A 24,317-nucleotide genomic window follows, 5' to 3' on the forward strand; every position below is an offset into this window, starting at 1 on the left:
TGTCAAGATTTATGATATTGCAACAGCAAACCAAACAGCAACACATTTTAAGAACAATATATTTGCTGTTGAGACTATTGACACTATGGCAAGAAATCAAACAGCATTTCAACATAGGCCACAGCTGAATAATATCAGATACAAAAACACTAACACATGAATCTTCTCTTAATTAAATGCATATTGGAAATAGTCGAAGTAGCCAAGAAAACATCTTATTTTTGAATCAACAGGCTAAACACAACATGAATCAAGCAACAGATTTATTAAGATATATGACTGACTGAGCTAGGCATGGATCATGTTCAATCAGGCTGTGACTAAACAGCTTCTTAGGACAGTTTGCACTTTAAATAGAACTTATAGGAATGCCAGTGATTATGTGAATTTGTCTTAGCTCAGGTTAGGTTGACAACGGTATTAAACACTACAGTTCGAGAGTTAAATTCGTGCATATTTGTCTAACCTCAATTGAACCTGAGTGTACAACCATATTAGACTCCTACTCATCACCAGAGAAACATGCTAAATGAACTGAATAAATATGCAGCCCATGAACAGAACTCAAAACCAAAGATGAAAAGAGAGAAAACCTACTGGGCATCAGGGAACAAAGAGGAGTCACACTCATCTCACACTTCATCACTTTGGTTCAGGTTTTGTTAGCCTTGCATTTAAACTTTCTAAATTTCATGTTCACAGCCAAATACACATAACTTTCTCTTTTATGCTTACTAAAGCTATACAAACACTTAACTTTCAAAACTCTTCATTTGTTAAGAACCATGATAGCCCTCCAGACAAACAGGTCAATATTCAACCATGAGCCATTTTAAACATGAATATACAGAATATACGAGAAAAATCTCATCATCATGTTCATCAGTTTCAAGCTAAAACTCCTCAACTAGATTTTTTTTTTATTCGAATCCAGAACCAGCGAGCAGTACACAAAGTATCCTCACCATGAGCATGGGGAGCCGTATACACCAGATCATGTCATACAAGTCAAGCAAAAGCTACCATGCTATGATCATAATATCTGTCTCAAGAAGTTAAACAAACCAGGCTAGATTTAACCTTCATCGAGGTAACAACAAACTAGATTCAATCACCTTTTACCCCGAACCATCATTCTCATCATAATACAAACTAGATATGTTTTCTCTACATTGCAAATTCGCCCTTCCCTATTACTATGACATTATTAAACCACATTGAACAAACTTGCAGAGGTGTTACCCATTAATATAATCAGAGGTAAAACAAAGAACAGCCACAGATTCGACTACTAATCACGTCTGACCTAACAACAACCCTTAAACGAACTCGACTATCTTGCTGACTAATTAACCAGATTTGTATAACAATACGCAATTTAAACCAGCTAACATGATTAACCCACACACATGAATCAATTAAAACCCAGTTGTCACACCTAATACATATAATTACACAAACAGAGCCAAGCTCGATAATCAAACCATCCTACCAAACAAATTAAGTCCGAATTATCATCAACATGCGAACAAACTATTTAAACTGAGTTAATCAACTTTAACTAAACAGCATATAGAATAGCAACCGAAGGATGCGGAAAAAAAAAGTAGAAAGGGGAATTACCTTCTCCGGGTACAGCGAAGTGGGTACGAATCTTCGATATACACTCGCAACACTCCAAATTCGAGGTTGCGAGGCTCGGATTCACAACAACCACAGAACAAGACGAAAGAAAAAAAAATCGTTTGAGTATTCTTATCCGATATTTTGACTATCGCCACAGACTGTAAATTTGATATTTGGAAAGCTTTTTGGGGTTTTTCGACTTTTATCTCTAAGGGTTCTGCTACTAAAACAAACCTATGCTTGGAGGATTCCTTCTAATCCAAAAAAAAAAACCCCTTTCTGATGGATCCCAGGACTCGTATTTATAGTGGCGCATTAGGGTTTTTATCGTGAAAGAGAGAGAGATGAGTGAGGGGACAAGAGGGAATGGGAGTGACAGAGGAGTGGGGAGCAGGAGAAGTGGGGTGGAAGTGGCAACGTGGGGGGACAGAGGAAGGTGGAAGGAGGCGGCAAAGGGGAGTGGGGGTGTCAGAGGCGTGGGGGGAGACAGAGTGAAGTGGGGCGGAGATGGAGAGGGGGAAGGGAGAGGAAGAGAGAGAGAGGGAGAAGACGAAATGAGGGAAACCCTTAGGGTTTCCCTTGTTAAATGGGAAATGGGCCGTCCGGGTCGGGTAATAATTTGGGTTGGACTGGTCCGTTTTGAAATATTGGGCTGGTATTTGAATGTGGATTGGGCATTAAAATGGGTTGGGCTGAATTAAAATGGGCTGGTAAATTAAAATGTGGACTGATTTTGTGAATTGGTCCGAAAATAATATGAGTTGATTGGGCTACTACATTTAAATAAAAGACCTATTTAAATAACTTGTGTTAAAATATTACTTAATATAAAATATGCAATTATTAGTGCTCAGATAAAAAATGGCGTTGTAATAGCCGTGTAATAATATTTCGAAAATCCACAGTAAATAAACACTATTATTTAATTATGCAAAGATAAATGCGATGCGTGTGCGTAAGCTGGTAAAATGCCGAAAATGATAATAATAATAATAATAATAATAATAATAATAATAATAATAATAATAATAATAATAATAATAATAATAATAATCTGTGCGGTAATAGAATAGTGAAATGCCGGTATTGATAAGAGGCTAATAATTATAGTAAAATATAATATATATATTTTTTATTTTCCAAAAATATTAGAAGTGTAAATAGGTATTTCGGAGGAGAGGCGGGACAAAATTGGGTGTCAACAGTTGCTAGCGTCGCTAAAGGTTTTAGCGGCCGTTTCAGTGAATGCTGGTAAAGATACCTACTATTGCATGTAAAAGTCTATGAGTTTTAGCGGCACATATTTAGCGTCAATTAAAATGGCCACTAAACTCTCCCAAATATATCCTCAATCACACATTTTAAGGCTCATTTTATTGCCAGTAAAGACACATTTAATTACCAATAAAAATAACCTTTTTAGTAGCAAATGCAATGGCAACTAAAACTGTATAAAAATTCGTCTAATCTATGTACTTACCGTCTTCTATAATTGCCGGTAAAGATGCATCTTTTTGTCAATAGAATGAGACATTTTAACGATTTTTCTTAAAACCAATAATCCCTATTTACACTCAAAAATAATAATAAGATTCATTTTAAAAAGCTTCATACACTTGATTAAATCCACAGTAAACAAAACAACTACTAATCAATAATTTTAAAGCATCAAAACATATAAAAAAGTAAACTAATTGTCTAATAACTAGTGTCATTTGGTGTCTAATAACATTTATTATCAAAAAGCTATAATTCTGTACAATGAATGAGACGTTGAAGTTTCTCCAACTCTTGATCATAATGCAGTTTTCCACATGCCAATGTTTTGAACTTCATAGTGTATGACCTGAAATTATAAATAAAATAAATATCAACATGGTGACTGAGTAATATGAGACTACTCATACAGCTAATATGGTAATCAAACTTCAAATATTGGGACACTTGAATTCTCCAAATTGGTTTCTACTATAACTTTCGTAGGGATAACAGGACAAGTGTCTTCAAAATCAATTAAAGTCCACAAGAATATCTTGCTATAAAGCATAGATCATCAAAATTGTAGTTTGTTTCATGACACAGTCCACAGTCAAAGTGTAATTTAAAAACTACTAAGACATTCTGAGAAACTCTTAAAAGTTTTACCCTTCTTTGCAAGACCAATGAGAACATCATATAAAGAGCCAAAATTCCAAAAAAAAAAAAAAAAAGTTAGTTATTATAATAGTATAATTTGTTGACCCTTCAAAACGTTTAAGAGAATGACATGTAAGTTCAAAGGAGGAAGTAACGCGATGCTTTATTTATAAAGCTATATGTTTTGTTCAAATAAAGGAAGTCAGTTAAAAGTCTTGCCTTTATAATCACTTCCCATTACGTACCTGACCCCACTTGATCGTATGCTTGCGACTCCAACTCGATTGCATGGTATGATTGAGCTTTGTGCGACGTTATCGATACCAATTATCATGCAAAGAAATATTCACAGTGACGCTTGAATAGACAGGAATATTGGAAAGTAATCATACGTTTAATGGAACAAAATGAGTGAACATGCATCTAAATGGCAATATTCTGAAAGGGAAACCATCATTAAAATGCACAGCAACAAGATTTTGACAGACAACGTCATGAATCCCAACCAAACACATAAACCCAAACAAATGTCATGAATCCCAACCAATGTTCATGAATTCTATTTAGCAAACTTCGACCAGCTTATGGAAGAATGAACCAAACATTCAAGGAGAAAGGAAGATTTTAAGATTGTACGATAGCTAGTGTAGCATGCTTTTTCAACATAAACCATCGTACATAATAATGTTTTACGCTAAGTAATGAGAACACTCCCTGTTACATTTGCATTTATACACCAGATTCCAAAAAGTGATTTAACAAAGTTTTTTTTTGTTATTTTATTCTTTTGGGATACTATCTATGAGATGTAAATTAATTTACCCCACCCAAAATCTCATTACAAAGTCAGTTGAATTTATGAAGTAGAAAGTGTATGTACCGGAGAATATTAGGATTATAGATAGAATTTTCCCTTCTCTAGAAGAATAGCAATTAAGATGTAAATTTTGTATACTTCAAGTGATGTAGCAGTCCAAACCTTCTACATTAATTCTAATAGAGTAGATTCCCCTCCAGATACTTTTTCTTCAAAAATCAAGTAGACAATGACCCAACTAACTAGTATTTCCCAAAAGGCCAACTATACTTCATCAATAGCTTATAAATCTCATAGTGATCTTAAACCTCATGCTCCTAAATTTCTAGTGCAGCAAATCAGAGGCGAAAATTATTCAAGTGCAGTCTTGTGGACTTTGACCATACTTCCACAAGCACACAAACGAGAATATAAAAACATGTCATTAATCCACACTAAAATAACCAATAATATTTTTCAACAGAGACAGCTTATTCCGATCTAGTACGACCTAAGTAAGACTATTACTGCTATTATCGGTAAAAATGCACTTTGTTGTAGTCCTAAGGAAACAAAATACATACCTGAGTAGTCCGGACCTTTTGAGCATAAGTTAGTGAAACTGCAGTAACAATTTTAGAAAACACGATTGAACCCTGCAGCAAGAAAGGACTACATCCACTGCATATTAAAGATGTTGAAATGGAAGGAAAGAAGCCACCCAAGATCAGTTAGGGTTATGATTTTAATGATGACAAATTGTTGTGTAGGTATTATACTCAAAGGATCAACCCAACACATTGGACAGATAAGCCCAATGTACAACAGAAGTTCAGTCGGCTGAATAGAAGTTTCAAGCCCAAGTCGGCTGCATAAGGAAAGAGATTCAAGGCTCAATAAGAATAAGCTACTGCGTATTTTTGGAATAAGAATCAGATTTTTCTCAATCAATTAAATCAGCACAATCACGGGGATTCAAGCATTAAATCAAATCTGCTATACAAGGAAACAAGTACCTCGCCAACAAGGCAAATAGCGCATAAGGAAAGCAGTTGTACAATCTTTATTATATATCAGCAATGCACAAGGAAACAAGCATCTTACAGAAGGATTGTTACAAGGATCGTTACAAGTCCTAATACGCTCTTACTTTATTCTTGGAAATTAGGATCCTCAAATATCCCTAATTTACAAGGATCAAATCTCTTGGGTTGACATCTCTGCTGAAAAAGAGCCTAACGCCTAAATCATTTGAAGGCTATATATTCGAAGCTCTAGAGACAAAGAAAGACATACACTCGTCTCATAGTCTCAAGTTCTTTGCTTTACTTTTCACAAACATTGTATTATTGAGTGATATAGTGTAAACAAAAAAGAAAGGAGAGATATAGAATAGTTTGTGAGGCATTGTATCAAAAAGATTACGAGTGTTTGAGTGTAGACATAGGAGCTCCATTCAAACAAACCAATGTACTAAAACATTTACAAAGAGCTGCAGAGAACACCCTTGCAACCCAAGGGGACTGGACTAGGATTCACATTGAATCTGAACCAGTATAAAATATCTGTGTCATTTTTTATTCTGCACTTTTATTACTGCATTATGGTATAGTCGACTAGTGTTCTCAGTTAGTCGACTATCTGAACGAAAAAGTTACAACTCACCCCCCCCCCCCCCCCCCCCCCCCCTCTCCTCTCTTGCACTTTCAATTGGTATCAGAGGCAGGTCTCACACTTCATTGCTTAACAGCAAGTGAGAAAAGATCAAAATGGCTGCATATTAGATCCCTGGTGCAATTTTACAAGATGGGCACTCCACAACGAGACCGCCCTACTTCAATGGTGAACATTACTGCCATTGGAAAGAAAGGTTCAAGATCTTTGTGCAATCAACAGACTATCAAGCATGGATTATGATCAAGAAAGGACCTAAACCTATTCCAAATGTGGATGCAAAAGATCCAAGTACAAAAATTGATTTGGAGTCGCATGATGTGACTAAAGAACAACAGGAGACTCTATCAACAAATGCTAGAGCAATAGCCTTATTGTACTGTGTAGTCAGTGGAGAAGAACATGCAAAAATATCAAACTGCGAGACTGCAAAAGAAATGTGGGATAAACTTGAGGTCACATACGAAGGAACATCAAAAGTAAGAGAAACCAAAATCGATGCTCTAAGGCATGATTATGAAGCCTTTAGCATGAAGGGTGATGAGAACATTGAATCAATGTTCACCAGATTCAGCAAAATCATTGGTGAACTCAAATCTCTTGGTGTAACTTACACCAATTCTCAACAAGTGAGAAAACTTGTCAGAAGTCTACCCAAGACTTGGGAAACAAAGGCGATTGGTTTGGAAGATGGAAATCTGGACAATTTTACGTATGACGAACTAAGAGGGAATCTGATGGCGTTTGAAAAGAATCATATTCAAAGATATCAGAAGGATGAAAAGAAGAAAATGGTTGCCTTCAAATCTCAGGCTGAAGAATCCGACGATTGTTGACACCCAATTTTGGCCCTCCTTTTTTTTATTTAATTAATTTCACTATGCTTCTTAGTCCTGAAAATTCCCCAAAATAACTTTTGAATATTTTCGCTAATCACCAGACTAATTTTTGAGATATTATTAAGATTATTTTTATCATTCCTAAAAAAAAAAAATTACTAAACATAACATTTTATAACTAAAATCACTCGAAAATAACGTTGATATTCCGATATTAATATGGGTGTTGGCATTTTTCCTTTAATCCTATTTATTGTCGTATCAATAATATTTTACTCTACTTTAAAACTAAATATGTAAATTATATATATATGCATTTTTGCGGGAATTAATTAGGATAAAGAAGCATATTTTAATTGATTGAAGTAAAAAAGGGATTAGAGAAAGCAAGACTAGAAACTAATTCAGCTAATTTTTAAACTTGGGCCCATCCTTATTTCTTGAAAGCAATTCTCAGCAGCCCAATTCACCAAAAAAACGCCCCAGCCCACATCCCACCGACCCGACCCAGCCCAATAACTCATCTAGAACACCTAAAATCCCTAATCTTTCCATTTCAACCAAATGAACCAAATAACGTAACCAGAACCAAAAACTTCTCCTCTTTCTTCAACCCAGCACAAAATCTTAGCAATATCCCACCAAATCCGCCTACTGCTCACCTCTCACATCCGCTTACAACCCTCTTCTCCTTTCTCACACTCCATCTCTGAAGCTTGCAGGCTCCAGTGCGATTTCAGCGGATTTCATGGTAAGTCCCATCCCTATTTTCATCATCTCATCTGTTGAAAATATCTCCCAAAATTCCCCCCCTTTCCCTTATTTTTGAATTTCGAATTCTTGTGTGTTACTGCTGCTTAGTTGCCATTTGAACTTAAATGACTGGTTGAAGCATTTGTGCCAATTGCTGCACTTTAAGTTTCTATATTTTGGAAGAGTCAACTGTGCACTTTAGGATGTTGTAACCAGCTTGTTGTTGGAACATTTTTGAAGCAGAACTTACTGCCCTCACGAACAGAAACAGTTTGCTACACTCGAGAAAATGGTTTCTGCCCATTTTTTGTTTGATGCACTTCTTGGCTGCTACATTATCCTTATCAAGGGCTGTAATATTTTGGCCAAACAGCTTGCTGTTTTGGCATGTATTATGCTATCTTTTGAAAGTTGTCATACTTTAATGGAAGGCAAAAAAAAGACATTACTACTGCTACATGTTGCTGTCACTTGTTGTTGCTGTGTTTAAGATAAATCTTGCCTGGTTTTGGGATAAAGCTGTTGCATTCATTAAAAAGAAATAGACTCACACTTGATTAAGGGATTGGTTTGGCATTTGCTGCTGGTTCTGGCCTTGGACTACTGCAAGTTAAGGCCAAATGACTGATTTTATTTCTTGGGATAAATGTGTTTGTCTTACCATTATGTTTGGAGTGCTGTTTAATACACTCAAGATGATACACTTGCTGTTGCCTACTGTTACTGCTTCTTGTTGTCTCTGCTGAACTTAAGAAAAGTTACTGTTTTGACATAAAAAGAAGGCTACTGTTTTTTTTTACTAAAAAGTTATTGTTTTCTAGTAAAAAGGTTACTACTTTTGATTAGGGAAAAGGATACTATTTTGATAAAAAAAAAAAAAAAAAAAAAAAAAAACCTACTGTTTTGAGTAGGGAAAAGTTACTTGTCTTGAAAGGAAAATTTACCGATTCGTGAAAATTAAATTCGTCAAATCTGTGTTTGACTTCATCGTTTGGGCTAATTTCTCTGTTTTGCGAGTTGCCCTCGTTATATGGCTAACTAAGTTAGTAATCATCTTCGTCCTCGTCTTACATTTCATTTTCGGGTTATCAAACTAAAAAGAAAACGTAGTGATATTTCTTCTTTGTTTCGAATGTAATCTTCCTTTCTTGTCTTGGTTCTATTTATCTCGAATCTTTCCGTAATTAGAGTGATTTGGTTTGTTTTAATGTTAGGTTGCTGAGTTGGAAGTATTATTTTCCCTTTTGTCCTAGCATTTCATCTTTTGTTCTGTTATTCCAAGATTCATGTAGATTGTCTAGTTGCAATCGTATTAGAGTTAAGTAATTAGTTTAATTTCCCTTCATGTGTTAAGTGTGCTTGCTATTTGTCTCAGTTTAAGCTAGATCAGGTTCAATGTTTAAAAATGGAGATTAGTGTATGTGTTTAAGATTGTACACTGTTTTGGTTGCTGCCCACTGCTGCTGCGTTTTTTTTGGGGCCAAAAAATTTCCATCATATTAGTTGCTGCCCACTGCCTTTGGTGACGTAACTGCCACATTAAGACACACTTTGTGCTCCATTTTTTTGTGTGAACTACTACATGTTGCTGCCATTTGTTGTTGTTGCACTTGAATGGTTTAGATGCTGCACTCGAATGTTAGTTTGCATTTGATCTATTTGCTGCTGTGCTAATGATTAACTGCTGCATATCAAGATAGTTATATTTGAGGTCAAGATTTGCTGAATTTTTGGGGCCATTTACACATCATTTTTCAGGCTCAAAGTGATGTAGTTTTGGCTGCACTGTTCAGTTGGTTATTAGTGCATTCTTGAGTCTAATCTTGGCAACTCTGAGGCCAATTGTGATTGCTTTTCCCAAGTGCAAAGAGTGCTAAGCTTCTTTTTTTTTTTTCCGAAAGTTCGAAATGTTGCAATGTTGACTACTAACCTTATTTTGAAAAGAACAGACTGCTATACTCAAGTTCGGGTGCAATTAATATGCTAAATTATTTTTTCCTTATTTGAACCTAGAAAAAATATGCTAAGTATCCCTGGACATTCGATTCTTTTATCTAGCTTTTATTAATTAAAGTTATTTAGACTTCTTTTTTCCTTATTGAGAATTGTTTCTAATCCTTATCTTTATTTTATTTCTCTTTTTTACGAGGAACCTTGGGAGTAGTTGGAGTTATGGCAACTCCGGATTCTGCCCATATCAGAGAACAGTCAGTTGCAAGATTTAATTGCTCGTGTCTAGCGTCCCCGTCTTTCTTCCTCTCTTTAAATTTTGTGTCTTCGTGTTATCATGTATATACATGTTTATATTCTTGACTAACATTTTTATGGATTGTATTTGTAGCACATTTGTTTCTCGCCTGTGTAGGAACTTATGGAAAAATAGTTAATATGATGGTAAATTTAGTCACTACTTTCCCTCTCCCCTTTGGATAATTAATCTTGGCATAAGCTTTTTAGAATGGTAATCGCCAAATGATTTTCAGCTTTTGTTTATGCACTGCCAGGTTAAAATGATTTCCGACTAAAGGAAATTAACTGAAAAAATAAATAATCTTTTTGAGTTAATCGCTCAACAAATTAACGTTTCTATTTAAATCCATTTTTAACAAAAATTAGCGATCTAAATAGGGGTTTCAAAAGGATAAGGTGCATATTTCATGGGCAATCATTTTTATTTAATGCTAACATGAGCAGGCCCAAATTTCGCAAGTTTAATACAAGGAAACCATATTAGGACCCAAGTATAGTGATTCAAGTATTTTCAAGAACTAAAAGGTATATACTCTACTTTATATACGAAGACCTTATTTTACATGTATGTATACTATTTTTACTTTAAATACCTTTAATCATTTTCTCATCACATGCATACGTATGTACGTTATATTATAAATACCTACCTTTAGTATACATTATATACGACAATCATATTAGACCTCATCTTCTAAAATATACATACGCACTCTTTTGAAAACAATATATATATATATATATATTCCTAATACATATAATTTTACATCTTGTCTTAATTGCTTTCCTTTATTATGGGTGTACCAACATACTATTTTCATACGCGCATACCATACCTGTGCTATCTTATTTTTTATTTCCCTTAGTCGTATTTTCATTACATGTACACATATAGTATTATCGTGTCATCATAACTATTTTTTAAGTATTCACCTAGGATACACTATCACATATGTAGATTATTCTCTTGTAAAAATATACATTTTCTTATTCTATATTATACATGTTATTCTTATATAAAATAAATGTCACACATATTTTCCTCATGCATACATTAGCATTAACTACTTCCTTTATATATATACATTTGCTCACATAGTTACAATTACATTAAAAAAAAACCTTTTTTTTTATTCCAAATAGTTTTGAGAGAGTAGTTTCTTTTCGCAATTCTTTAAATAGGTAATAATAAGAAAATAAATAATCCCGCTCTAGTGTTAATTAAACTAAGTTTAAAGACTGTCTTCGGATAGGCTCTGAGGGATGCTTAATACCTTCCCCTCGAAGTAAATAAAACCCTTACCTAGAATCTCACAGGTTTCAAAGACTAAAAATAGAATTTACATTTTTACAATTGGTTTCCTAATATTTCCTAAAATTAGGTGGCGACTCTGAAAATTTTCAAAACCAGAGGAAATTGTTACACCTCGGAAATTTTTCTGTTTGTACGAAAGAGAATGAGCTAGTGATGAATATGAGTGCATGATGTCCATGAGCAAGAAACGACGTTTGATGACCTTAGGTGAGATTTCAAAGGTATCCGATGTGAGATGAGAAAGTTGGCTAAGTTAAGATGAGATATAAGGTGAGCAATGCATATGCATGGACGTGGGTGATTAAAATGAGAAGTCTAAGAAATATGAAGAGTTGCAGATTTGAAATCTGCCCAGTGGTCGTAAAGTGCTATACGGACCGTAAACTGGTATACAGTCCGTAAACTGGCAGTCGTAAAATGCCATGCAAAAGGTTCAACTTTTTGCCCAGCCGTGAAATGGTAAAATACGACCAGGTTTACGGACCGTAAAGTGATTTACGGCCCGTAAACCATGGTCGTAAACCACCATGCAGGCAGCCAAGCTTCTGGTTCTGGAAATGGTTAAATACGCCCATGGTGGACGAGCCGTATAATGGAATACGGGCCGTAAACCACGATGGACGACCACTGTTCACTCAGCACATATTCTACAAGTCATTAAATAAAGGGACCAAGACTCATTTTATTTCATTTCTACATCACACCACTTCTCTCTAAAACCTCTCTCTACACTTACTATACAAATTTTCAAGGATATTTGAGGATCAACAACATTAAATAAGGGAATCAAGAGTAAGGAAAACATCAAAGATCATTCAAAGTCAAGAAATCCAAATGGAGAAAAACTAGGGTTTTGCTCAAAGTGGAATATTATCAACTAAAGCTTGTTCCTACAACTTCTAAGGTAAGATTCATGATATTTACATGATGTCTAAGATATTGGAGAATTAAAATACATGGATTGTAGAAAATATGGTCAACTAGGTTATGAATGATGAATAGTGACATTTTGAGGGATAGTTTGAATTGCATTATGAATGTTGTTGCGTTGTGATATGAATGTGCTATAAATGGTATTAAGATCATGAGCTCGACACTTTAGACGAATGGACGAAGTTGGATGTTATGACCATGAATGTGGGTGCATTAGAGGCTAATTGAGAAATCTAGATAATGTGGATGATGTGAATAACTAATGGCCATTGTTATAATATTAATGAAGGTATAAACGCTAGCATTGGAAGGGAACGTGCAAGTGTAGAATAGTTCGACGAAAAGGTATGTAAGGCTAACCCTTCTTTCATAAGGCATGGTTCTTTGGCCAAATTCCTAAATTCTCTCTATGAGTATGTTGTCCCCAAATGATTGATATTCCGAGCTCATAAGCTCACGATCCTTGAGATATACTACGATTGTACTACGCACCTCATATGATGAGTAAGCCTATGATATAGATGTAGCGAAAATGATGATGATAGTGATGATGATGATAATAATAATGATGTTAAAGGTGCCTACGGGCTATTGTACTTATATATGCCTATGAAGGGCTATAATGAAACCCCGAGCTTATAACGCCGGGTAGAATATATGTATATAAATATGTATAAAGTATGTATACGATTACGAAACGCGCGCACACCTCTGCAGATGGTACGGACAACCCTGATGCCTTGGTAGGGCCAGGTATAAGAACCTTGCGCCTTGGTTGGCCAAGTATGTATCAAACATCGAACCTTCACGGTCGGGAATGCTATATATCTATATATATATATATATATATATATATATATATATATATATATATATATATATATATATATATGTAAATGTTATGTATATGACATCAATGAGTACGAATATGATATGAATATGAGTATGAATAGAAAATGAATGTTAAGATAAATAAATACGGATATGGCTGTATGCACCCGGATACGCAATAGAAATGGGAAGTCCTCGTGGAAGACAAGTAAGTGCTATGACGACGATGTTATTATCTCCCACGCGATGCTATCTCATATGTCGATTATTATGCTTTCATATTGATATTGATCATGCTTTACATACTCAGTACATTCTTCGTACTGACGTCCTTTTGTTTGTGGACGCTGCGTCATGCCCGCAGGTGCACAGGGAGACAGACTTGATCCATAGCTGCTTATTCAGAGATTACACAGCAGAGCTCCATTTCATTCGGAGTCATAGCTTTTGGGTACTTATTCTTTTGTGTATATAGTTATGGGCATAGCGGGGTCCTGTCCCGCTCATGTGATGTGTCATACTCTCTTAGAGGCTCGTAGTCACGTGTATGTATGTTTAGATACGTTCGGCCTTGTCGGCCCGTGTTTTGTATATCATTTTGTCGGCCACGTTGGCCCATGTACCTTGATGTGGCATAAATGCCAATTATGATATGATGGTAATGCCGTCCAATGGGGCTAGTTTGACGAATGAATGGAAATGCATGTTTAATTGTGTGGCTCACCTAGATGTAAGCATAAGAGTAAGCTAAGGGGGGTGCCCGGGTGGGCTAGCACCGGGTGCTCGTCGCGGCCCCCCTAGTCGGGTCGTGACAGAAACATAGTCATAAGTTGTGAACTAGTTTTAACCCGTTAAAAATAGGGCATGACAATGATGAATTTAAGGAAGAAGAAGTGGCTATGATCTCTAGGCATGTGATTGAAGCCATGAGAAGATCAAGAAACAATATAAAAGGAAATTCAAATTTCAAAAAAGGTAAATCCCACTGTTCAAAGAAATGATGGAAAATGCTACGAATGTGGAAAATATGGTCACACTGCATCTGAGTGTCCTGATGCAAAGAGGAAACCATCGAAAAACTATCAAAAACAACGAGCATTCAGCAGTTGGAGTGAAGATGAAGTCTTTGAAGATGATGAGGAAGAAATGGAAAACATTTGCTTCATGGCAATTGGCGAAACTAGTGAGGTAACTGTAGCGAAACTCAAGAGTTGCTTGATCAAACTCTCGAGGACTTAAATACGGTGTTTAATGAATATAAAATGCTTAAGAGAGAAAGAAGGGACTGGGAGCTTAAACTTGAAGTGGTCGAAATAGAAAGAGATCTTCTTTAAGAAGAAGTTGATGATTTGAAACTGCAACTTAATGGGTTGCGCAAATCCACCAGTCATAGCTCAGTTAGATCTAACAAATCGACTCGTAACAATAAGTCCACTGGGAAAAGACCTATCAATAATAGTAATACCTCTGAAAGATCTAAAGATGTGTCAACCAATAATGAGGAGACAGATCAGTCTAATAAAAGTTTTCAAACTACTGAAAGGAAGTCTCCAAAAAACTTTCATAAGTCGACTACTCAGTCATTTTCTGAAAATTACTCTTCTCAAGAATGTTTTTGCTGTGGAAAAGTCATAAATTTTTTTAGTGTAGATATCGTTACACACCTTCTCCAAATTGGATATGGAAGCCCAAGACTGACCATCAAAGCACTAATCCTCAAGGACCCAAGGAAGCTTGGGTACCTAAAAGAAAGTAACTACCTTGTTTTGCAAGAACAGCACAAAAAGAAATCAAAAGAGAAATGGTATCTAGATAGTGCGTGTTCCAGTCACATGACAGGCAACAAAAGCCTGTTCAAATCAGTTGCTGACTTTGATGGAGGACGAGTCACCCCATCCACCCTCCCCCCGCCTTTTCCCCCACCCCCACCCCCAAACCTCACAAAAAAAAAAAAAAAAAAAAAGTTTGAAAAGTTTTTTTTTGCTTGTTTTTTGTACGACCCACCCCCCTGCCCCACCACCCTCACCTTCCCAAAAAAATTAATTTTATTTTAAAAAAAAGTTTTAAAAAGTTTTTGGTTTTGGTTTTTTGCACCACCCCCACCCCATCCACCCTCCTCCCGCCCTTTCCCCCCACCCCAAACCCCACAAAAAATGTTATTTTAAAAAAGATTTTGAAATGTTTTTTTTTTTTTTTGCACCACCCCCTACCATCCCAAAAAAAAATTATTTTATTTTAAAAAAAAGTTTTGAAAAGTTTTTACTTTTTATTTTTTGCACCCCCACCCCATAACAAACCCCCCTCCCCCCTCCCCGCAAAAAAACAATCTTGAAAAGTAATTTTTTTTTCTCTGGTTTCTTACTCCACACACCCACCCAAAAAAAAATTGTTTTACAAAGAAGTTTTGAAAAGTTTTTATTTTTTGTTTTTTGCATCACCCACCCAAAAAAAAAAACTTGAAAAGGAGTTTAGAATTAGAAGAGAGAGACACCTCCCCCATATGTTGATCCTAGCAAACCCGGAAGAAGGCGGACAAAGAGGAGGCGTGGAATCGGGGAATCATTGCGAACGAGGAAAAATAAATGCTCCTTATGTAAAACAACTGGCACAAAAATAGTTATTTTTTGGAACTTTATGACATTTTAATATTGTTCTTTTTTAGAATGATAATTTATGTTCTTGGTGTTTGTGAACTTGGTTTATATGATATGTTGATCATGTTCAAATCACAAATGTGTGTGTTCTTGTTAATAAATTCCTGAACAGTTTCCAACAAGTAATGAATCTGTTGCAATAGCTCTGTAACGTGTTGGATTTTATCCAACAAGTAACAAGACTTGTTGCAATAACTAGTATCTTGTTGGAACAGGTATCTCACTTGCTGCAATAGATACTACAGTTGTTGCAACAGATATTACAGTTGTTGCAACATATACTACTTGATTCACCCATATTTAATAATGATCAACAAAGGGAATCAATGATATTTAGTGATAAACAAAGGAAATCAATGATATATAATGATCAATGTATAATACTTAATCAATTTGATGTATTTTGAGTCATGAAAGATGATTTACTGAGTCAGTATGCACTAAATCGAGTGGTCATTAGAGTGAATTGATGTGAACTACTTGAGTCATCCATATTTAGTGATAAACAAAGGAAATCAACGATATTTAATGATCAATGTATAATATTTAATCAATTTGATGTATTTATTTGATGTATTTTGAGTCAGGAAAGATGATCTACTAAGTCAGTATGCACTAAATCGAGTGATCATTAGAGTGAATTGATATGAACAACTTGATTCACCTATATTTAGTGATAAACAAAGAAAATCAACGATATTTAGTGATCAATGTATAATACTTAATCAATTTGATGTATTTTGAGTCAAGAGAGATGATCTACTAAGTTAGTATGCACTAAATCGAGTGATCATTAGAGTGATTTGATGCGAACTACTTGATTCACTCATATTTAGTGTTAAAAAAAGAAAATAGATGGTATTTAGCGATGAATATATATATGTCTACTAACATCCTTAATGGATTAGATAGTAATTGCATGGATTAGATGGACAATTCTAAGTGTATTTTTCCTAAATAGAGTGATCATTAGAGTGATTTGATGTGAAGTACTTAATTCGACCATATTTAGTGATAAAAAAATGAATTTAATGTTATTCAGTATAAACAAAGGAGTTCAATGTAATCAATATCGTGAATATGTTGCAACAATGGAGGAGTTGTTACAACATATGAGTAAGTTGTTGCAACATATGAGATATCTGCTGCAACATGTGAGTAAGTTGTTGCAACAATTCAAACAAGGTAATTAATCTGTTGCAACAACTACGCAACTTGCTTAAACATCTGATCCATCTGTTGAAACAAATTAGTAACTTGTTGCAACTTCTTCAACAAACGTATGATCTGTTGTGACAATTAACTCATTTGTTGCGACATATTTTTTTAGTTTTTGCAATAATTTAAGCAATTGTTTGATTTTTTCCAACAAGGTGAGTAATTTGTTGCAACAACTAAGCAACTTGTTTAAAAAGATTAGTAACTTGTTGAAACAGATTAGTAACTTGTTGAAATAAATTAGTAACTTGTTGCAACTTCTTCAACAACTGTATGCATCTGTTGCAACAATTAGTAAGCAAAATAAATAAGTTCATAAACTGAAATTGTTCAATAGAAACCTTGGCTCCAAATACCACAACTTAAGCAATAATTTGTTCAGCAACTGCCTTCTGGAGTGTAGCAGATTTCCTTGATTTACTCCATCTCCTTCATTTCCATCATTAGTTTCTTCATCTTCTAGTTCTTCTTCACTTTCTTCATTTGTATCTACTGCTTCTTGGCTCTGTTCTTCATCTCTTTCTGAGGATTGATTGTTAATTTGGCTGTCAATTTGACTATATCTTTCCTCAACTTTTCCTGATTCGTAAATAGGTTGTCTACTTGTTGCAACAATGTAGAACTTGTTGCACTACACTTGTTACAACAACTACAAATCTGTTGGATATCTTCTACAAACAGAACCAAATAACTGAAGCTATGTCTAACAGATTTGTAGTTGTTACAACAGATTGTCTACTTGTTGCAACAAGTGTAGAACTTGTTGCAACAACTACAAATCTGTAGGATATCTTCTACAAACAGAAGCAAATAACTGAAGCTATGTCCAACAGATTAGTGAGTCGTTGCAACAGATTGTCTACTTGTTGCAAAAAGTGTAGAACTTGTTGCAACAGCTACAAATCTGTTAGTTATCTTCTACAAACAGAACCAGATAAATACCAAGACAAGAACAAAAAAACTATATGTTGGATATATTTTCCTAAACCCTGAACCATACCAGGACAACAACAGAAAAACCATCTATTTCACTACAAACACACAACAACAACCTGGATTTTATCCAAACTTTTCCTAAACCAAAAATAAATAAATTAAAACTTCTTTTCAAGATTTTTTTTTTGGAATTACGTAGGGTGTGCAAAAAACCAAAAATAAAAACTTTTCAAAACCTTTTTTTTTAAAATAATTTTTTTTTTGGGGTGGGTAGGGGAAGCAAGAAACCAAAAAAAAACTCAAAAACTTATTTTCAACAAAAATTATTTTTTGGGTTGGGGAGAGGGGGGGGATGCAAAAACTTTGCAAAACTCCTTTTTAAAAAAAAAAAAATTGGGAGGGTGGTGGGTGCAAAAAAATAAAAAGAAAAACTTTTCTAACTTTTTTTTAAAATTTTTTTTTTTTGGGGGGGGGGGGGGGGGGTTGAGGGGTGGGAGGAGGCGGAGTGGGGGCTGTTAAAAAAAAATTGGGGTGGGGGGCAGGGGGAGGGTTGGGAGGAGGAAGAGGGGGGGGTGAAAAAACAAATAAAGAAAATCAAAACTTTAAAAAAAAAAATCATTTTTTTGGGGGGAAGGGGCTGGGGGTGGGAGGAGGTTGGGGGGGGGGGGGGGGGCTAGTGAAAAAGCAAATAAAAAAATTTAAAACTTTTTTTTAAAAAAAAATTAGGGTTGGGGGTGGGGGGAGGGGTGGGAGCAGGGGGGCTGTTGAAAAAGTAAATAAGAAAATTTAAAACTTAAAAAAAATAAAAATTGGTGTTTGTTAAGGGGGAGGGGGGCGGTGGAGGGTGGGCGGAGGAGGTGTGGGAGCTGGTGGGCTGGTGAAAAAGCAAATAAAAAAAATTTAAAACTTTTTTTTAAAAAAAAAAATTGGCGTGTAGAGGGGAGGGGGGGGGGGGGGGAGTGGTGTGGGGAGGAGAAGGGGGGCTAGTGGGTTTTTTGGGATTAAGTTGGGGTCTTTTTATATTTTGTAAAAGATTAAAAAGTTTTAAAAATTATAATTCAGACTCATTTAACTTAATCATATTTTTAAGACAAGTTTGATTTTGGCCGATCAAACTTGTCACCATTTCTAATTAGTAGACTTATTTGTCACCATAAGTTAGCAGTAATTTTCTCTGAAAAAGTAGACCAGTTGAAACTTTTACACCAGATAAAGTTAATCGACATGAATACCAGTGTATCGACTAAATCTTATTACACTAGCAAAACTAGTAACTACTTCAATTGTCCAGTGGCGATTTGACACCCAATTTTGTCCCGCCTCTCCTCCGAATATATATTTACATTCCTAATATTTTGGCAATTTAAGAAAATTATTTATATTTTACTACGATTATCAGCTTTTATTAATACCGGCATTTCATTATTCTATTGTAGTCACTGGCTGTTATTATTTTGTTACTTATCCTTATCATTATTATTGCTATTATTACTATTGTTATTATTATTATTATTATTATTATTATTATTATTATTATTATTATTATTATTATTATTTTGTTATCATTATTATTACCAGTATTATCATAATTTGCATTATAATCATTTCAGCATTTTTACCATCTTATGCACACGCATCACATTTATTTTCGCACAATTAAATAATAGCGTTTATTTATTGTTGACTTTCAAAATAGTATTGCACGGTTACTACGATATCATATAAATTTTATAATTCTATCTGAGCACTAATAAATACATACTTTTATATTAAATAATATTCTGGCACCCGTTAATATATAGTTAACTAAACTAGGTCTTTTATCTAAATTTAGAAGCCCAATTTTCTTCTTTCATTCAGCCCATATTAATGTTGTCCACTTATAATCAGCCCATTCTTTAAATTCACCAAATCAATTAACCCACTATTTTCATCCGACCAGCCCACATTCAATTCATTACCCAGCCTACATTTTAAATCAACCAGCCCAACGCACTACCCGAAATACCCACGACCCAGACCACTACCCTTCAGCTGACCCGACTCGACCCAATTCTCCTTCAAACAAAGGAAACCTTTAGGGTTTCTTTTCTTTTCAACCGGTCCGCCTCCTTTCCCTTGCCTCTCTCCTCTTCCTCTCTCCTCCCTCCTCACTCTCTTTCCTCCACACCCTCGACCAAAAATGGCCAAATCACAGGCTTATTTCGCCTTCCCCAGACCGTGCATGGTCGATTTGGGAAGGGAAATTAATGTTTGTACTCCCCGTCAGTGTTCAACTAGTCTGTAAGTCGTCTTCTTCCCCCTTTTTCCGTTGACAATCTGAAATGTTTTAATAGATTTTGTCCATTTGTGAAACCGAATTCTCTCTGTCATCAGTTCTTTTTCATTTCTTTCGTGGTACAAGTTTAATGGTTTTTGTTTTCTTCCTCTTTGCTTCTGATCGGTGACAAAAAAAGGGTCCTAACGTTTTGATTTGAAAAGGGGTTTTGACTAGAAATCCCGCCCATTTTTTTTTAACCTCAGCAAAACCCTAGAAGTTCCCCTATAAATAATTGCTAATTAGGTCGGTTAGAGAGGTTCTTCAGCCGCACAAAATTCCCTAAAAAAAAAAAAGTTTTCAGCCGCCCAAATTTCTCTAAGAAAATATCGATCTTTAGCATTCGCAATTTTTCTGGATATAAAAAAATATACTGAATCATTTGTGTTTGCTTTTACCCCTTGGGTATTGATTCGGATCTATACAAATTTGGAGTGTGGTGTTCGAGTGGATATCGAAACCCCCGCCCCATTAAGCTGCACTCGAAGAAGGTCCGTTAATCCCTCTTTTTCTCTTTTATTTTGCTTTTCTCAATTTCTTAGTTATTATGTACTAGTTTAGTTTATCGTTTGTATGATTTAGCATGTTATTGTGTTAGTTCAGTTCGTGGTTCTTGTGATTAAAGCATGTTTATGTGCTAGTCTGATTGGATAAGAATGCCTCTGTCTTAGTTTGGTTAAGTAGTTAAACATGATTTAGTATGTTAGGTTAATCTAGTATTGTACATCTTATGTGTTATAGACTATCATGTCAAGCATGATTGGTTGTTACCCTAGCCCATTAGTTTAAATTTGTCCGAAAGCATTGTGTAATTTGTTCATGTTAAACATGTGTCTTGTGTTAGTTGAATGATCTATAGTAGAGTTCAGATATGTTGATTTTGAATCTGATTGAAAAGTATGTGTTAGTCTAGTTTAGACTATTATTTGGTTGAGTACTGGTTCTGTTAATGTATTATTATGGTGGATGCAATGTTATGGTTGGTCTGATGAAGTTTAGAAGTTGATGTTTATTATGGTCTAATGTGTTCTTAACCCGAAATTGTCCTTTATGTTTGGAATAAGTCTACTGTCATCCAAATATGTACCCGCGTTCCCTTAAGTTTGCTAAAAGTTGAGCAGATCTGGTCCAACTAACGTAAGGACACGAACTAGATCTAAAAGCCAACCCAAGAAACCTGAAAAAGAAAAAGAGACCCCATCTTGAATCCTTTTTCCCAAATGTTGTGTCGAAGCTGAAATTGTCGAAGTTTGTTCTGTTGCTAACTTTCAAATGTTGTAGTTTCTGTTTTGGCTGCTTAAACTATATTGATAAAGCTAATACTTGGCTGTTTCCTCATTTACTTAGTTGAAAGTTCTTACTTGTATTAATTAATAATTGGTTTGTGGATAATTATGAAAGCATCCTCAACGATATGGGAGAGAAGTTTATTTTATCAGAAAAATGATTTCCAAGAAGCATTTATGGTCTAAAAATTGAGTGAGCTAAGACATCTCTGCTGCTTGTTATGAATGAATGAAAACTTTGCTTTTCCGATATCAGTTACCAGGTCTTGCTTTTTGTTAGTATATATTTGGTTTGTATCTTGTGTTTGGCCCAAATGGTTGAAGATTGTCTTGTGTACAAAACTCCTACTCGACTTATTCCTCAACCATTGGACATGAGTGCTTTAATAATTAGTAGGAAAAGATATGCATTTGACAGTGCGTCGAATTAACTAAATTTAAATTTCTTAGTTCTATATCCCCCTACCGTTTCCCTTTATATATCCTTTGTTTATGCAAACTGTTCTTTCTGTAACATTGTATGAAACAAAAGCAATTCCTTTTCTGAAGAAATTGAGAACAAAGTTAAGATAGATAGTGCTAATACTGCTATTACTGGTCTGTTTTGAACTTGCATTATATGTGTTTAGCCTTATATATTGATTATGTACTAATTCTTTTTCTTTTCATTTTATGCATGACCATCGCATACGAGTCCCAGGGACTCGTCTTCTTCCGCATTCGGTGTTGGGCTAAAAGCCCAACGCAATCTTCTTGAGTCAGCCCACCCGCAGCAAAATAAAAAAAGGAACTCTGGGCCAAAGCCCAACAGCAGCCTGGTCACGGCAGCCCTAAAAATGGGCTGAGCCCATTTAATTTTGTTTCAGCCTCCATTTTATTTTGTGCATTTAATTTTATGTTGTTGACTAACACTTTATTTTATTGTTATTTTACCTAGCTTAGATGAATCATAAAGGGAATTAGTGCGGGAATTAGTTTTAGTAAGGGGTAGTTAATTTAGAGGAAATTAATAATTAATTCCATAATTTTCATTCTCCTTTATTTACGTTAAAACTGTCTATAATACCTATAGTATTTATCTTCATTAGAATAATTGGGCATGACTATATATTTTGAGCTAAAGGGAATCATGATTCATTCTTGATATCTTAGAAATTTAGAATGTCATTAATGTGCCAATATGAATCCAAACATATCTTATGTACAATTTTTCAAGATTTATCAAATTATACATATTTTTTAGCCGAATATAGTTAAACAAAGTTAGTAAAAAAAGAAAGAAAACTTTATCACCTTCTGCATTCTATTTATAAAATAAGTCTAGATTTTCTATATATAATGTAATTTTATTTCAAGTTTAAATTGACTAGGTCTTCTCTTAAACGCTTCTATTTATATGCAAATCATTATATTTTGCAAGTCTCATTTTTAAAATGACATTATTATTTAAAGCATAGCAATATTTATAGTTTATTTTAAATAGCATTTGAAGTCTCTTTTCTATGCAAATTATTCTACAAGTCTTATTTAAATAGCATTATTATACTCTTCCTTAACAACCTTTATAAGTCTTATTTTAAAATAGCCCTTAAAGATCTTTCATTTTCTGTAAATCTTATTTTAACTAACATTATTTTCCTTTAAAACTTTAGCAATATTTATAAGTCATTTTTTTAAAATTTAAACACTATATTTAGCCTTAATTAATTAACCTAAGTTTGGACGGTAACCGTAGTTAACGGATTCTAAAGGATGCCTAACTCCTTCCCTTTAGGATAATCTAGAACCCTTACCTAGAATCACGCTAATTAAGCAGACCATTAACAGAGGTTTAGTTAGGCTTTACCTTAGTTAATAATTAGGTGCCCTAATTCACCTTAAAATCAATTAGGTGGCGACTCCTTAAAATAAATAAAAATAGGAATCTCTAATATGTTGTACTCTAATTTAAATACTACAAATGTGAATTATATGGATACTAAACTGTATGTTACTGATCATCACAATAGGCTATAACAATATCCACACGAAAATTTAAAATACAGATAGGATGAAAGACTGGGCATCATAATCTGGGACATGCAATACTCCTGTTCTTTTCTTTTTGTTGAAGCATTAGGAAAATTTGATATTTACCTTCAGAATACATGGATAAGATCCATAAGACTAAGGCAACATATTCTCCTCCACCATCATTTTTGGTAATTAAACTGCACCCACAACAAGAAATTCAAATGCATACTTGAGCTTGTGCCTAGAGTCAGTGGCGGACCCAGGATTTTACACAAGCGGGTTCAATTACGACGTAATAAATGAGGATTGATAACCAATAGTTTAAGCAGCGTTAAGCAGAACAATCCCCCCCCCCCCCCCCCCCCCCTTTTTTTTGGTTAATAATGTAATCTCAAAATAGACTTATTTTAAACTCAACCCTCGATTTTTTTAAAAACAACTTGAGAAAAAATAAATTACAAACAACGTATTACTTTTTTTTTTTAAGAAAAACTATCTAATTAAAAGAGTTTTACTTCAACAAGAATTAAAAAATCCATTAACTCTATGTAATTTAACAAAATTCATTCATAATGACCAATTTTGTTATTTACGAACAAAAGACGATACAAAAAAGTTGTAAACTAAAAAACTAATATAAACTGATTAACTATATTAAAATAAACTATATATAATTTCAACAAATATAGTTGCATTTTTTAGCAAAAAAACTATAAAAGAGAGTATCAAAATTCATTTTA

At 34.5% G+C, this 24,317-nt stretch overlaps 1 long non-coding RNA gene across 1 annotated transcript; it reads left to right on the plus strand.

Annotated features, from left to right (window-relative positions):
• Positions 1-7,646: 7,646 nt before the first annotated feature.
• Positions 7,647-10,234, plus strand: LOC132643549 (uncharacterized). Its single transcript, XR_009583651.1, has 2 exons — positions 7,647-7,822; positions 9,974-10,234. It is a non-coding gene; the product is annotated as an uncharacterized LOC132643549 (long non-coding RNA).
• The last annotated feature ends 14,083 nt before the right edge of the window (positions 10,235-24,317 follow it).

Source organism: Lycium barbarum, chromosome 6, assembly GCF_019175385.1.
Source record: "Lycium barbarum isolate Lr01 chromosome 6, ASM1917538v2, whole genome shotgun sequence".
In the NCBI taxonomy this organism is placed as follows: Eukaryota; Viridiplantae; Streptophyta; class Magnoliopsida; order Solanales; family Solanaceae; genus Lycium; species Lycium barbarum.